Source organism: Pipistrellus kuhlii, unplaced genomic scaffold (assembly GCF_014108245.1).
Source record: "Pipistrellus kuhlii isolate mPipKuh1 unplaced genomic scaffold, mPipKuh1.p scaffold_m20_p_18, whole genome shotgun sequence".
NCBI classification, from domain to species: Eukaryota; Metazoa; Chordata; class Mammalia; order Chiroptera; family Vespertilionidae; genus Pipistrellus; species Pipistrellus kuhlii.
Window position 1 is genome coordinate 23,428,846 of NW_023425493.1, and position 17,298 is coordinate 23,446,143.

Sequence of the window (17,298 nt, forward strand, 5' to 3'; positions counted from 1 at the left end):
TGGGTCTATAATAGTAGGCAGTGTCTGTGTGTCAGAATTGTGAAGGAGATTGTTAAAAACACTGACTCCCAGTATTCACTCAGAGATTCTGGTTTAAAAGGCCTGAGACTGTACTGGGAACTTCTATAATTTAACCAGTTGTCCAGGTGATTCTATTGCACACTGTCTTTTAAAAGAAATTGTGTGGGAACCACATATAATATTCTACACAAGGACTTTTGGTGTGATTCTATTAAACCTATTTTTTCCCCACTTAGGATCCCCGTTGCAAAGAGGGGAGGGCTCCCATCCGGCTGTAGGCCTCTCATTCAAGGTTCTTGCTGCAGCCAGCAGTGTCCTTGGAGTCTAGTTCAAAGCTGAAGAGAGTAAACCATGGAGCCAGGAGCCATTGGTGGAGGGGCTGGCCCGAAGGAAGTGAAGTATTTCAGCCAGAATGTATTGACGCACGACCAGGAAACCACAAGACTGGTGAAAACCTTTCCAAGCCTGAGCCCTGTGATCAAAAGAGGTTCAGGAAGCAGATCTGCCAAGAGTCCTTTCTGCTGCCGCTGGATCCCTGAGCTTCTGACACTCTCTGAGTCAACTCCCTGAGCAGATGCTATCGCCCAAGGAGCCATTGCTTACTTTGCTCTGATGTGGCCCCACAGGTGGGTGGAAACAAGTTGCTTTCTCTTTTTTCTCTTATAGCCTCCTTCTTTTGGCTATAGATAGAGGTTGCTATCTGATTGTACACTGATTTTTTCAGAAACCATAGGTTACTGGCTTTTTACCCTTTGCCAACTGGCTATTGTTTGATGTTCAGGGCCTGTACAAAAAAACAAATCATAAAACTCATATCAATACATGGATCACCCAGTCAGCAAATATCAATAGCTTAGGCTCCAACAGGAATAAACTTCCTTTATTTATTACATCATAAGCATTACCCCTTGTCCCAGGATACTCTTTCTTTTGTACCCCATAACAATAGCTTAACCAGGAATTACATTCAGATCCCTGTCATGGATAGAGATCATGCCTGGATATAAAGTCAAAATAATTGTGTTCCTGTGAATTCTTCCTTTCCTTGGCTAGAATAACTGCCATTTGTCATGCATAAATTTCATCATCATATAGCACATCGAGTCCACAGCTGAGACTAGCATGTCCTGAACCATGTCCTGAGAGCTAAATGACGGAGAAGTTGGACTGGCCATGGAGCTTTTTAACTGATTGCTTAGTAATGGGGTATTTTTCCTGGAAAGACAACAGAATCCTGAACTATTGAGTCTGTCATGGATTCAGGCTCCCACGTAGAGGAAAATAAAGCAAATATGATACATTTTTCATTTGGCCTTCTGCCTGGCTTTCCTGCTTTTTGCCTTATATTACATGTTTCCATTTTTATTCTTAAACCCCGACTAGATGACTCAGCAATATTGCCCATGTGGCGTAAAATTCACAATCTTAATCTGCTTGTTACCAAAAATCTCAGCTAATAGGTGGCCACTAGCTTTTATGAGACAATGTCCTGAATGTTAGCTTAGGTTTCAGTCAGTTTAGGAAACATGGAAAATCAGTAGGTAGGGGCCATCCCCCCTCGGCAGAGATTTCAGAGGTCAAGGTCTGGGAGACTAGGCACAAAGTGAGCAGCAACAAGTAAGTGTTTTCTGAATGATTCCTCCCCTGGGACGTCCATGCAAAGCAGAGACTTTGCAAACACGTTGCCCCGCAGTGCATTTGAGACGTGCTGTTTTGGGGAAGTGCTAACTTAGTACACTGCTGACACCAACCATTTGAAAATAAAACCATTTTTTTTCTGTCTCTCTCCAACACTCTTGGCTCAGCTTATCCTACCAAAACACACTTCAAAAGACTTCTTTATAGAAAGAATGTTTCAAAAATATAATATTCCATCTGTTATTTCAATAATACATGCTCTGGGACTCTCTTTATGAACCATTTTCCTTTCTTTGCTCCCATTTAGATGTATAAATATTTGATTCAAGAGCCCTGAGGAATAGTCAGCCAATCAGGTCACTGAATTGTGAACATTCCTAACCCTATAATTTTGTCCATAGCAGCACCCCCTGCTGTGGAACTAACTGCTAAGGGATTATAGCAATGTAATCCTCAGCCCATTCCATCTCAAGGTTACTCTGAAGTGCAGAGAAGGAAGCGGTTTTAATTTTGATAAAATAAACTTTGTTTTGTAACTTTATTATTTGTTTTTCTTTCCCCTTTCAGCACTTCATAATAGACGTCTCTGGTAATTTGAAATCAGCCACCCCCTATTCTTTAGCTTTTAAAGAGGTAGTCACACGATGTTTGGTCCTGTCATTCCAAAGTGCAGAACCCAAGTTTTTTCTACTTTATGTGAATGAACCAAGCCATATATTGACCCGTATTAAACATCTCCAATGGAGCTTTCCAGTGGGTGACAACAGAAGAGCATGAACACTGTCATGTCACACAAACTATGTGCAAAATTCTAAATATATTTCTGATTGTTAGTCTTTGCTCACAAGCCTTGTACTTCAGCAATTATTAAAGCATTTAAGGTTATAACGTGAATTTCTGGGGAACCCTCTTTTTGATATTATAAATTCAAACATGTTGCCAGGAATAAATGGCCTTTTATAGATGAAATTTGACGTATTTTGAATAATGCTCAAAGAAATCTTTTGCTGTGTGTGAAGAATAAAATAAAAATTTTCGTTATAAAAATTTATAGCTGGATGGGTAGGGAAAAGTATTTTCCAGGATAAAAATATTTTCCTGTCTCTTCTAAAATTAAAAAAATACAAAGTTTTAGATACACAGAAAATTAAGTTTAATTATTACCACGTAATAGCCGAATCTTTCTAGAGACAATAGGCCAAAATGTGGCAGAGCTTTAAAAATGTTCATAACTTTGACCAAGAAAATATGCCTTTAGAAGTTTACTCAGGACATCATGACATAAAAGTATATATCCATAGATGTTCATCATTGCATTATTTAAGAGCGAAATATGTAAAGAGTTTAAATTTAAAAGTAAGTGCCCATTAGCAATCTGAATAAGAACTCATATTTAGTGTTGCTTTTAAAAGACTTTTTTCTTAAGTATTATTTCTAAGTATTAATTTGAACCTTGTCATTCCTTAATGTTAATAAATTAAACACTCTATTAGAAATTGCTCAGGTCAGTCTAGATATGATCAATGTTAAGATGATAATCTCTAGAGGAGTATTAATTTTCCCTTCCAACTATGACTGAATAGCTTCTACCTGACCAACACTCCTACAATAGCAACTTAACATCTGGATAAATTAAAAAAATAATTGTGATGACATTGGAGAGGTGTAAGGCACCAATAACTTCAAAATAATAGAACAAAGAGATGAACCTAACATTTGGAGCTGTTTTTCCTATCAAGCTATTTCCAACTTTAAAAGGAGCCAAGAAATTGAGAAACTGAGGGCAGCTTTTAGCAGTTTTATGAAATTGAAGGAACAAAAATTAGAATTGGAGTTTGTGAAGGTGTTAAGGATATGCTAAATAATTAGACATTCATTTGGGACCCCCCCCCCCCCAAAGGATTACAAATTAGAAGTAAGAATGAATTCAGCCCCTCAGAAACTGAAACAAACTCTAAAGTCATTTTAGTCCCACAGATTAGAATAAAATGACCTACAAAGCAAAGAAAATACCCTGTTCAGGAAATTGATCTCAACAAAAATTTAAAACTGTTTAAAAATATTATATTCTTAACACTAGCATTTAATAAAATATTATTAGCCTTTCCATTAGAGAAGGTCAAATGGTCAAAAGTGAAGTGAAAAAACATTCAGGGTGGGGATGGGGGATGAAATAGACCTATAGAAAACATTTATTAGAGTTATCAGACATGGGCTTTTAAATAGCTATGATGAAAAATTTTTTAAGAAAGAGAATCTGTAAAAATAATTGAATTGGGATTCTAGAATAAAAAAATACAATGATTAATTTTTAAAAATAAGTAGATGGATTTAATAGCAGATTAGACATAGACAAGATATAGTTAGTGAATTGGAAGGTAAAAATTATCCAGAATAAAATATATCCCTTTATAGCGAGACAAAGGAAAATACTGAGATAACAGATATAGGACAATGTAAGTGCAATTCTAGGAGAGAGAATGGGGCAGATGCAATATTTGAAGAGATAATGGCTGATAATTTTTTAAAACTGCTGAAAAATATCCAGCCAATACTTAAGAAGTGTTATGAATGCCAAGTAGCAAAATATGAAGAAAATTACATGAATGAAAATCATAATAAAGCTACTGACTGAAAGCAAGGAGAAGGAGAAAAACCTCAAAGTTAGTTAAAAATAATTTTTATTTCAAAGAAACTGTAAGAAAGCAACTGATGTCTCAGTTAAAATTATGGAAGCTGGTAAATAATGGAAATCATATTCAAATAGCTGAATGAAAGGAATTTCCTACCTCAAATTCTGTATCTAATAATATTGTCTTTCAAAGTTCAGGTTAAATAAAGACATTTAAATACCAAGATTCTTCATTATCAGTAGAATTTCACGAAAGGTAATTGTAATGGGAGTTCTTCATGTAGAAGAGAAATAATTCTGAAAGAGGCATGAGAATACAGGAAGAAATATAGTAGAACTGTATAGTCAAGCCAAAACTGAAAAGAAAAACAACAACAACAACAACAACAAAAACAAATGTCCATCAATAACAGAATGGACAAATAGATTGTGCTTTGTATGTAGAAAGTACTAAATAGCAACAATAATAATCAAACTACATGGGTTAATCTCAACATTATGTTGAGTGAAAGAAGAAAGATACAAAGAATATATATTGAACAGGGATATGCATTTCCAAAAAAAAAGGGCCAAAATACATATGATAGAAGGCAGAATGTTGTTTCCCAGGGTAGAGAATTACTGGAAAGAAGCACAAGGGGTTTTTAAGGGTTGGGATGATTTCTTGTTTTGGATCTGGTTCCTCATTACATGACCATGTTTACTTTAAGAATATGGATGAAGTTGTACATTGATGATTCCTGTATCCTAATATTTAAAAGCCCAGGGTCCGTAATGTCCAAAACGACTAAAGGCTCGGCCAACCAGAAGACAGTCCTGGAGTCAATGCTGGGTTGCCGTGGTGAGGCAGCACTGACTGCCACTGGTGCGGGTGCAGCAACCCAGCACTGACTGCACATCAGGCCCAGAGAGAGGCCTGAAGAGAAAGCCAGGATCTGATCCACAGCCTACGTGGCAGCTGTTGATCAGCCATTGCCTCTCTTTCTCTCCTGGCTTTGCCAGCAGCTACGCCTCTGTTTCTCTCCAGGCTTCTGCTGGGGTTGCTGACCAGCTCTGCCTCTCTGCTCATGCACAGAGATAGGCCCAGAGACACTGACTGGCATAGAAACTGACCAATCAGAACAAAATCTGTGTGAACTATGAGGAGCCAATGGCTGCCTAGGAGGCGGAGCTTTTGATGCTGACTGGCATAGAAATTGACCCATCAGAACCAAACTGGCCAGCAGGGGAGAGCAGTTGGGGATGAGATCAGGCTGTCAGGGGAGGGCCGTTGGGGGCGAGATCAGGCCAGCAGGGGAGGTCAGTTGGGACAACCAAGCAGGCAGGGGAGGGCAGTTAGGGGCGAGCAGGCAGGCAGGCAGGCAGGCAGAGAGGTTAGGAGCAATCAGGCAGGCAGAGGCAGGGATGATCAGGCAGGCAGGCGGGTGAATGGTTAGGAGCCAGCAGTCCCAAATTGTAAGAGGGATGTCCGATTAGAGATGGTGCAGGTTGGGCTGAGGTAACCCTCTCCCCACTTCGTGCATGAATTTTGTTCACCGAGCCACTAGTATTTCAATAAAGGGAAGGAGAAAATACTCCAGAGGAAGTTTTATTCATATAATGAGAAAAATACTTTTTTTTTTTCAGTCAAGGAATGAGAAAAGAGTACAGAAATAGCTCATTGAGTTTCACTTCCTTAAAAGAGCTTTTTAATAATTTGGAGAACACTCCATGGAATTTTAGGATTTTAAAAAAAAAATCAGCCCTAACCAGTTTTGCTCAGTGGATAGAGCATTGGCTTGTGGAATGAAGGGTCCCAGGTTTGATTCCGGTTAAGGGCATGTACCTTGGTTGTGGGCACATCCCCAGTAAGGAGTGTGTAGGAGGCAACTGATTGATGTTTCTCTCTCATCGATGTTTCTAACTCTTTATCCCTTTCCCTCTCCCTTCCTCTCTGTAAGAAAATAAAATATATATTTAAAAATCGAAGCCTAAGAATTATAACCCCTTTCAGACTTTCTATAATAGCTTTCAGTCATTACTTCTGAATTTTGAGGCTGATAGATATAAATACTTTTCTTAAATCAGTCATTTCTTTCTTTAATCTTGACTAATTAACAAAAATGCGGCCATTTAGACTGTGATTTAGAGCATCATGGAGTCCCAAGGAGGGGTCACTGTTTGATAAATGGGGTAGCAATTTAACACTACATCTGCCTCATAGTGCACAGACATGGAGGGAAAAGATTCAGGTGATGGGTAGACTTTAAACTTTCTTAGAAACTAACAAAGTTGAAACCTCTGAATAGAAACCGTGGGAAGCTCTGGGTTGCTGAGAATAAAGGGGTTTAGGAAGATAAGCTTCTGGAAGGAGGCCCCAAAGCAAGTAGGCAGAAACTCAGAGTAATCTTTTATTAGGAGACCCATTCAGATAAGAATGAATCATAACAATTCAATTTTTTATTTTTTTGGTTTGAACATGTGTGTAACAGCTAGGAAACTATCTCAGCTGACAAACTTTTGCTTACAGCATGGTTAAAGATGGAATGATTTAGTTTGAGACAGAGGTTTCTATCTAAGAAGCCAAGAAACAGAGTAACAGCCAATGGAGGGGCTACCCCATAGCTAGGGTACTTCTCCAAAACAGAAGTGAGCCTCCAATGGGATGCAAAAGCGAATTTCTTAATTGTTTCTTCCATGACAGTTGTATATGCTTAGAAGTGAACATGGTCAAATGCTTATTTTTTCAGATACAAGTTACAATGCTGCACAATAAATGTTTTAATGTTCTCAACTGGGGTCTTCAATCAGTTTGGCATGGTTTTTTAATCTTTGGAAAAGTAAATTTTATAAAAAGGACTATCTTAGTATGTTTGAAGCTATTCATACTTTCTCTAGAATGTTTGCTATCTTTTAACACTGCAATTTTCAAACTTTTTCAACTCAAGGTATACATTAAACTAATTACTAAAATTCAGAACACCAAAGAATATAATTTTTTGCTGATCTGACAAAAAAAAGGGAAAACATTTATTCATTTACACCTGGTAACTATTGTTGTGTTGGCTGTTGTCATTTTTTATTAGATAATGTAAGGGAAAGGAGGTCAGTGCCCCTGACTGAATAGTCAGGTATTGCATGTTTTAAAAATTCTTATTGCACAGTGGCTGAAAATCGCTGTTTTAAATGTGATGGTAGCAAGAACATTTTTTTTCAGGCAATGAGAACCAAAAAGATTAGACTGCTTTTCATTTGTCTTTACACATTCTTCAGCAGATATGTCATCAGTGTGACAGTTCAAAAGGAATGATGCCTCCATGACATATGTTCCCTTACTACTCCTCATGTGACCTGTGTGTCCGCTCTATAGGACTTCCAGCAGCTTCAAGGTAAGGAAATATATTTCTTTCTGGTACCATCCTGATAACCACTGTTGTCAGGCATCATTAACAGAATTACTTAATCTTCTTCCTGAATAGACTTGTATTCTAGAGGTTCCTAGGTAACCTAGAGACTCACGTTGCTCACAGAATCTTGGGAAATTGGATACCCCTCAGAGTATCAGTGATATCTGAAAGTGAGCAATACACTGTCCCAGCCTAGCTGAAAAGAGGTCATTGGTAAATGCCACACCTGTATCAGCCTGTGAAAGGTTGTTATTTTTGTTGGAAAAATAAGCTTTCTGTTTCTCCTCTCCTGTAACAAACACTGTCTCCTGGCCACAGAGTTATCAGGTGGGTATTCCGGGTCTACATCTCACTGGTTACTATGATTGTCTCAAGGGGGCACATGATCTGAAAAATGTTATTCTTAATCTTTCCCTGGGACTAATCTATTCACTGAGGTTTCCAAGACTATATGGTGCTTATTGGGGTTGCTAATAGATATATGGAGAGAATATGCTTGCTGAATAAAGTCAAGTGGAGATAGAGGAATCTGTGACTTTGGTTCTGGTTAAAGACCCTGAGGCTCTTCTGTCAGTTCTCTGACTTAAGTATGCTCCAGACTTTGTGAAAGAAGGAATTCTCTTATTGCACAAGCCAGTTAGAGTTGATTTGTGTCACTAGCGAACCAAAAAGTCTTAATGAACAAAAGAACATTATCAAGAGTAATAGGAGGGCCAGGAACTGCCAGTTGTCCCCAATTTGGGGCTATTTATTTTCCTCATCGCATCCAAAGATGCTCTCTTATTTGGATGGGTCTTTGCCAATTGTACATGAAATACCTGACATATACAGCATATTTATTATCATTTCCAAATAGTCCAGGCTCTCCATATGGCTTTTCTCAGAGGGCAGTGTTTCTCAATTTCAATCTGTTCTCAGGAGCTATCAATCTGATTTTTTTTTTAATACTGAAAGTGCCAAGAAATCTCTATTACAACTTTTATTGGCACAAAAAATATAGTAACATCTCCTATAGTCTAGGCACTGTGCTCAGCAGAAGTTTAATGAATTAAAAAATGGCTTTAGACTTCAAGTTACTTAAATCCTGAAGTTTATCTATAAATAAAAATATCATAGGTTACATGTATTATTCATTAAAGAAACAATGGCTGATATAAACTGAGTAATTTGGGAATTAGGAGGAAACTATCACTGTGGACTAAGAAAACTAGAGATGTGGAGTTGAGCAGAGTCCGAAGGAGAGCTGGGTTCAGATTGTACAGAAAGCAAGTATTTTTGGAGAGAAGAAATGTTTGGGACAAAGAGAGCAAAAAGAATGGAAGCTTGATGAAGAGGAGGCATTCATTTCATACCATCTACCATTTGATGCTATCTGTGGCCAGTCCTTAGGATTTTATGCTGGATTTTGATCTGAGAGTGAGAAGAGGGAGCTAACCACTCCATCTGGAGCTCTCCTGGACACATGGTCCCTAAAAGCCTTTGTACGCTCCTATTCTCTATGAATCCATGGGCTTCCCTTCTGATCATTCATCAAAGTAAGGGGCCATCTGCTCTGTGCTCCATGAATGAAATGAAGGCATGTGTTATGTGGCTCCATTCCAGCTTCCCCTTCTTTACATCTGCTGTGCCTCTTTGAACAGCCCATGGGGCATAACTGATATCTCACCTTACTGCAAGGTGCATGACCCTTTGCTTTCAGTCCTATTTTACTTTGAAAACTACCTGCACCTCCCGCTGTTCAGGTGTTATTGCAGAAACCCTTACCATCCACCAAACCACTGGTTGTTTAGACTTCTTTGGCAGTAACCCATTTTACCAATGAAAGGTATTAAAAACTTTCATTAAAGGAAATTCAACATTTCAACCAATTCTTCTATTACAGGAAGAATAACAACTTTCAATTTATATATCCCAGCCCCTTTGAAGTACATTATTGACATTTGCTAACCAATCTCCTCTATATTCTTGGCCACCTCACCTCACAAGACAGAGTTTGAACCTATAACAAGCTTGAAACTACAGTGTAAAATGAACGAAAATGTGCCTGGGAGTGAAGTGACACAACTAAAAAAATATTGCAAAGTTCTTTCAAAAACTGTGTGTGTGTGTGTGTGTGTGTGTGTGTGTGTGTGTGTGGATGTGGATGTGGATGTACGCGTGCGCACGCGCGAGTGTCCACACCCACACCCACACCCACGTCCATGTGTGTATCTGTTACGTGTTCTTTTCCCCAAACCAGAGAAAGACCTGTCAATTACTAGGAGGAAGGAATTTTTTATTTTTGTATAGGAAAATTTTTTGTATCCTAGATAAGTACTAGTAAAATTAGGCAAGTATTTAACATCTTTGTTCCTCACTTTGCTAATCTGCAAATTGATAATAATAAATATCTGAATGAAAGAATTTTTATTAAGGACTAAGTATTAAGCACAGTGCCTAGTATATACAATAGTAGGCACTCAATCACAGTGCTTGGAATATACTGGAGATTCAACAATTATCCTTTTTTTGAATAAATGAGTGAATGAAACTAATATGTACAAAGTATCTTGTCTTTCAGGCACGTAGTTTATATAAGTTGGTGACTCTTAAGCTCCTGGAAAGATATATTCCAGCCATAATTTAAAAGCGATTGATTTATATTCATTGCTTAGCCTGATATGAAAATAATGAAACATAAAAACTAAACTATAGAAATAGTCTTATATTTTATTAATAGTTAGGCAGCACTGGCAACATCCTTAAGGCCTTTGTGAGCTAGGTCATTCTTTTCTAGAATTTCAAATGAAAAGTAATTATCTGAGAGCTATTGGGCAACAGAAAGCAAAGTTTAATTAAGGATAATTTGGGGCTATAAAAAAGGTAAACAGAATTGAGTTCCGTGATAGTAGTTTTTTTTTTTTGTTTTGTTTTTTGTTTGTTTTTAAAAATATATATTTTATTGATTTTGTACAGAGAGGAAGGAAGAGAGATAGAGAGTTAGAAACATCGATAAGAGAGAATCATCGATAAGCTGCCTCTTGCACACCCCCTACTGAGAATATGCCCGCAACCAAGGTACATGCCCTTGACCAGAATCGAACCCGGGACCTTTCAGTCCCCAAGCCGACGCTCTATCCATTGAGCCAAACCGGTTTCGGCGAGTTCAGTGATAGTTTTAATAGCTTTACTGAGATATAACTGACAAGCAATAAACTACATGTAAAGTGGACAGTTTGGGTTTTGACCTATGAGTAAATGCATGTCACTGACATAATCAAGGGAGTTTAATCAAGCATGTCAGTGACTCACCAAATGTCCTCTCACCCTCAGTAGTCCCTCCTTTTCCTCCCTCTCCCTCTTCCTCTGACAACCAGTGGTCTTTTTTCTATTACTATAGATTAGTTTGGATTTTCTGGAGTTTTATATGCATAGAAGTATACAGCACATGCTGTCTTATTGTCTGGCTTTGTTCACTCAGTTTAGCTAATCTGAGATTCATTCTTATTGTTGCACTAATCAATAGTTCATTTATTTATATTTCTGAGCAGTATTTCATTGGATAGCTAAAGCATATGTTATTTGTCCATTCACCTGTTGATGGAATTTTAGGTTGTTTCTTTGTTTTGACTATTACAAATAAAGCTTCTATGAATATTTGTGGACAAGTCTCTATGTACAGTCAGGGGCAGGGCAAAAGTAGATTTACAGTTGTTTGCATGGAAAATCATGCAATTATTAATAAATAATAATACAAGCATAAAATTTGTGTGGTGTGTACTCACAACACTAAACCCACTTTTGCCCTACCCTGTATGCTTTCATTTCTACCTAGGAGTGGAATGGCTGGAAAATAGTAAGTTTGTGTTTAACTTTTTAACAAGATGCCAAACAGTCTTCTAAAATGTTTCCATAGCCGAAACCCCTTTGGCTCAATGGATAGAGCATAGGCCTGCGGACTGAAAGATCCCGGGTTGGATTTCTGTCAGGGACATGTACCTGGGTTGAGGGCACATCCTCAGTAGGGGGTGTGCAAGAGGCAGCTGATCGATGATTCTCTCTCATTGATGTTTCTAACTCTCTATCCCTCTCTCTTCCTCTCTGTAAAAAATCAATAAAATATATTTTAAAAAAAATAAAAAATAAAAAAAATAAAATGTTTCCATAGTTTTCATATCCGCCAGCAATTCCAGGTCCTCCAATACCTCACCAATCCTTGATATGGTCATTCTTTTCAGTTTGGGGTCTTCTTTTCAGTTTTGGTCATTCTAATGCATATGTAGTAATATGATGTTAATTTGCATTTCTTTAATAACTAAGGATTCTGAGCATCTTTTCATGTGCTTATTTACTATATGTATATTTTAGTGAAGTGTTTGTTCAAATCTTTTGTTCATTTTATTAGTTGTTTTCTTATTATTAGTTTTAAGTATACTTTCTAGATTCTAGATATAAGTTCTTTATGAGATTTACAATTTGCAAATATTTTCTCCTGGTCTGTGGCTTTCTCTTATGTCCTTAATAGTGTTCTTCAGTAGAACAAGACAATAGTGTGGAAAGGTCCTGGAGTTGCAGGGCAGGTGCTGGCTAAAATGGATCAATGGGGACATCGGTAATACTTTCAACAATAAAGATAAAATATATATTTTTAAAAAACAAGTAGGACTAATAATGCTAATGGAGTACAATTTATCTTTTTTTGTTTGTTTGTGTAATGGATTATGCTTATGGTGTCCTATCTAGGAAATGTTTTTCCTTCAGAGCTCTATGGTTTTAGGATTTACATTTAGGTGTATGATTCTTTTTTTTAGTTTGTGCATAGGGTAAAAGCTGTGGACCATATGCATTTTTTGCATTTGGGTATTCTGTTGCTCCAGCACCAATTGTTGAATAGTATCCTTTCTGCACAGAATTGCCTTGGCATCTTTGTAGAAAATCAGTTGTGTATATATACACAGATTTATTTCTGGACTGTTTTCTTTTCCATTGATCTGTTTTTATATCTTTATGCCAGTCATGAGCATACTGTCATGATTAATTAGCTGTAAAAAAAAGTTTTTGGTATAAAGACTTTATTCTTCTCTTCCAAAGATCAGTTGATTATTTTATGTTCTTTGCAATTCCATAAGAATTTTACAATCAACCTACCAATTTCTGTAAAAGAGAAGTCTGATGGGATTCTGAATCTATTAAATCTATAGACCAATTTGGGGAAAATTGACATCTTAACTGCATTGGATATCTCTACCAACACAATATATTTCTTCATTTATTTGGGTCTTCTTTCATTTCTTTCAGCAATATTTTGTACTTTTTAGTAAAAAGGTTTTGTAAATCTTTTGTCCGTTTTATTCCTAAGTAATTCATATTTTATGCTATTATGAATTATGTGTTTTTTTAATTTAATTTCTAATTTTTTGTTTCAATACATAAAAGTAAAATTTGATTTTTGTATATTGATCTTTTATCTTGTAATCTTGCTAAAACTCAATAGTTCTAGTAGCTTTTTCATAGATTCCATTGGCTTGTCTACATAGAGGACATGTTGTCTGCGAATACATTTTTTTTCTCCCATTCTAATTTGAATGCCATTTATTTACTTTTCTTACTATATTTTACTGGCTAGAACCTCCATAATGTAATGCTGAATAGGCGTGGCAGAGCAAACATTTTTGTTTTATTTATAAACTCAGGAGGAAGACATTTAATTTTTTACCATTAAGGATTAAGGATGCTGTTAGTTACAGGTCTTTCATAGATGCTCTTCATGAAGTTGAGGAATTTTCCTTCTATTATTAGTTTACTGGGAGTTTTGATTAGTGCCTTTGGATATGGATTTGTTAAGTGCCTTTCCTGCATCTCTTGAGATGATCATAGGTTTCTTTTATAGTTTAATATGGTAAATTACATTGATTAGTTTTATATGTTAAACCAGCTTTGCATTCATGAAACAAGTTGTACTTGTTAATGATATATTACCTTTTTTGGTATTGTTTCATTTGTTTGGGTAAAATATTGTTTAGAATTTTTGTATCTTTGCTCATAAATGTGATTGGTTTATCATTTTCTTTGCTTATAATGTCTTTTTCTGGTTTGGTATTTGAGTAATTCTGGAACCAAATAATAATTTGGGAAGTATTCTCTCCTTTTCAATTTTCTGAAAGAGTTTGTGCAAAATTGGTATTATTTCTTCCTTTACTGATTGGTAAAATTCACCAGATTAACAATTTAAGTGAAATGGACCAATTCCTTGAAAGACACAGACTCCCAATGGTTGCTTAAGAAAAAATAGATAATCTGAATAGCTCTAGATCTAATAAAGACATTGAATTCGTGATAAAAAATATTTCCATAAAGATTATGATTAAACTTTATGGGTGTTGTGTTCTTTATTTATCTTGTGCTTGGAATTAATTGAGTTTATTGGATCTTTGGATTTAAAGTTTCCATCAAAGGTTTAAATGGCCATTATTTTTTCAAGTGCTTTTTCTGTCTCCCCAACATCTCTTTTAGATACACTTATGTGAGACTAATTGAAAGTATCCCACAATCCACTGATGTTTTTATTTATTTTTTAAATTCTTTTTTCTATCTATGATTTATCTTGGACAGTTTCTATTGCTTTATTTTCAAGTTCACTTATCTTTCCTTCTGCAAGATGCTATCTGTTGTAATTCCATCCTGTGTATTTTTTTTAATCTCAGACATTTTTGTTCTCATCACTAGAAATTTGATTCATTTTTTAAAATATCTTTTATGCTTCTACATAACTTTTGAACATATGGAATACAGTTCCAATAACCATTTTTATATCCTTGTCTGCTAATTCAAACATCTGTGTCAGTTCTGTGTCAATTTCATTAGATTGCTTTCTCTCCTCATTATGGATTGTATTTTCCTGCTTCTTGGAATACCTGGCATTTTTTTACTGGGTGCCAGACATTTTGAATTTTATATTTTGGGATACTGAATATTTTTGTTTTCCCAAACATATTCTTTAGCTTTCTTCTGAAATACAATTGAATTACTTAGAAACAGTTTGATCTTTTTGAGTGCCATATTTAAGATTTGATAGAACCAGATAATTTAATCTAGACCAATTATTCACAACAACCAAGGTAAGACCTTTCTGAGTACTCTTCCTACTTCATTGTGATTATGATGTTTTCTAGAAGTGATGAGAGCAGATACTCTTCCTGGCCCTGTGTGATTAACAGGCACTATTACCACTGAACTTTTCAGGTTGGTTTTTCCCCCTGGCTCAAAATGTTTTCTTACATGCCTGTACTAATCAGTACTCTGCTGAATACTCAAGGGAGATACTTTGCAAAGTTCTGGAGTTCTTGCTCTGCATAGATCAAAACAAAGGTATATTCTCAAGTTGGTCACCTTTGTGGGCAAATGGCATGGTCTTACCAGGATTATTTGAGAGGCACATAGTGTGGCTCTCACATTTGTCCACCCAGGGGCTGACAGAAGTGTTTATACATGGTCACTCTTCTGCCGTTCTTTGAGGGTCAGCTGCCCATGGATGCTGGCCAAGTGGCATCATGCTGGCATCCCATGCTGAGGTATCAGAGAAGCCCTAGGGGAAAAAAGCAAAAGCAGGTCACACTTGAGATGAGATGCTGTCAGCTCATGTGAGTGAAAGTTCCCAGGACTGGAATCTGAGGTGAGGCTGAAAAGATGTCAGGTAGGGAGCAGTAGACTTCTGATACAGATTATAATTTAAATGTGTAATATAATTGCAATCATATCAATCACTAAGTTATATATTGAAATGATGCAAACATTTGGAATTATCGAGACATAAAGTACTAAATAAACCATCTCAGTTTTAGCTGGAGGTATATTTATAACAATGCCCCACAGCAAACTAGGTTATAGAATTTAACATTTAAAATTATTTTCCAAAAACTTTGAACTGCTAGACTTTTAAGATATACGGTATTTTAAAAGAATAACCTTTTAGTATGAAAAGTTTTACTTAGAGAGGATAATACACCGAAAGTCACACAACTCATACCCTCTTCCCCCAGTTTTAATAACCTAAAAGTTTGATTACTTTGTATATTGTAATTTTTTTAAATAAAATCCACTTTATGGACAATTATAGAACAAATCAAGTAGTCTCTTCAAGAAATAAATAACAAGGAAAATAAGAAAGAGAATAAGAAGGAACCCAAAATTTGAAAGAGACACAGGAGACAAAGCCACTAAAAAATGTGTGAACCTTGTTTGATTTAGACACACCAACTGTAAACAAAGAAAAGATAAAATAATCAGAAAAATCTCAGCACTGACTAGAAGTTTGATTATATTAAATAATTATTTTTTTTGCCCTTCCTGGATTTAAAAGTGTTATTTCACTTATGAATTTTTTAAAACTGATTCTTATCTGTTAGAGATACTTACTGAAACATTTTGTATGAAATGATAATGTTGTCTCAAGTTTTTCCCCCCCAATAACTGAATGGCAGAAGGTAGAGGTATAGATGAAACAAAAGTCATCATTGAAGAAACTCAGTTATTTGTTCTGCAGAATTGTCCATAAACTGTATTTTGTTCAAAAAATTTACAAAGTATAAAGTAATCAAACTCTTAGGGGGAAAAAAGTCTAACAGAACATATTAAGGAACTAGCTAACTAAGGGCACCACTTTTCCCCCCTAATCTTTACCACTGAGAACCCACATTTGTACAAAGCAGATGGCTTAAACATTTCAGTGGTCACAAAATGGATGCTGACTTATAAGATTTAAATGGTTAACATTGTTTACAGATCCAAAATGTAGGATAGAGTATGAAAATAATACCCTGTTTATTTATGAATATGCATATGTATGGGCATATATACATGTATTTGTATGTCATATGTACACATCTAGATGTGTTTATAAACATGTTTAAATACATGAATTAAAGGCTTGTTTTCATTTTTTGATGAGGTTCACTCAGTCAGTAAATGAAAGCTTTGCCTCAGCCTACATTTCTGCTGGTAAACAAGATAAAAACATAAGCAAACCCACACATTCCAAACATCTCCTGCAAAGGGAATTTCTTTCAGCCCTAAAAAATATACTCATACTTTTTAAAACATGTCTATCCAAAGATGTGTTTTTAAAGGTCAAGAATGCTAAATGTTAACACTCAAAAATTGAGAAAAGTTATTCTACATATGATGGTTGCTTTCTAATGGTGTAAAGTTCTTTTGAGTGTCTTTTGGGGAAGACATAAAGCTCTCTGTGGGTGTAGTACCATGGCTAGATGGCAATATCAATATGATCTTTTCGGAGATGTTAATCAGATCATGCTTAAAGCCTTTCAGTATCTCCTCATTCCACTAGACTAAAATCTAAACATCAAGGGCATCGGTCCCTGCCTGTATTAGTTTTCTAGTGCAGCTGTAACAAAGGACCACAAACTGGATGGCTTAACCAACAGAAATTTATTGCCTCATAGTCCTGGAGACTAAAAATCTAAAATCAAGACATCAGCAGGATTGGCTACTATTGACGGCTGCGAGGAAGAATCTGTTCATATCCCTCTCCTAACTTCTGGTGGCCTGCTGGCAATCTTTGGTGTCTCTTGCCTTGTATATCATTATCCTAACCTCTGCCTTCATCTTCACATGGAGTTCTCC

General features: G+C 36.2%; 1 long non-coding RNA gene across 1 annotated transcript in view; it reads left to right on the forward strand.

Moving 5' to 3' along the window:
- Positions 1–275: 275 nt before the first annotated feature.
- Positions 276–17,298, forward strand: part of LOC118721341 — a 35,609-nt gene continuing 18,586 nt past the window's right edge. The window contains exons 1-2 of the long non-coding RNA XR_004988705.2: positions 276–647; positions 7,547–7,659. This is a non-coding gene — a long non-coding RNA (uncharacterized LOC118721341). The remainder of the gene's footprint in view (positions 648–7,546; positions 7,660–17,298) is intronic.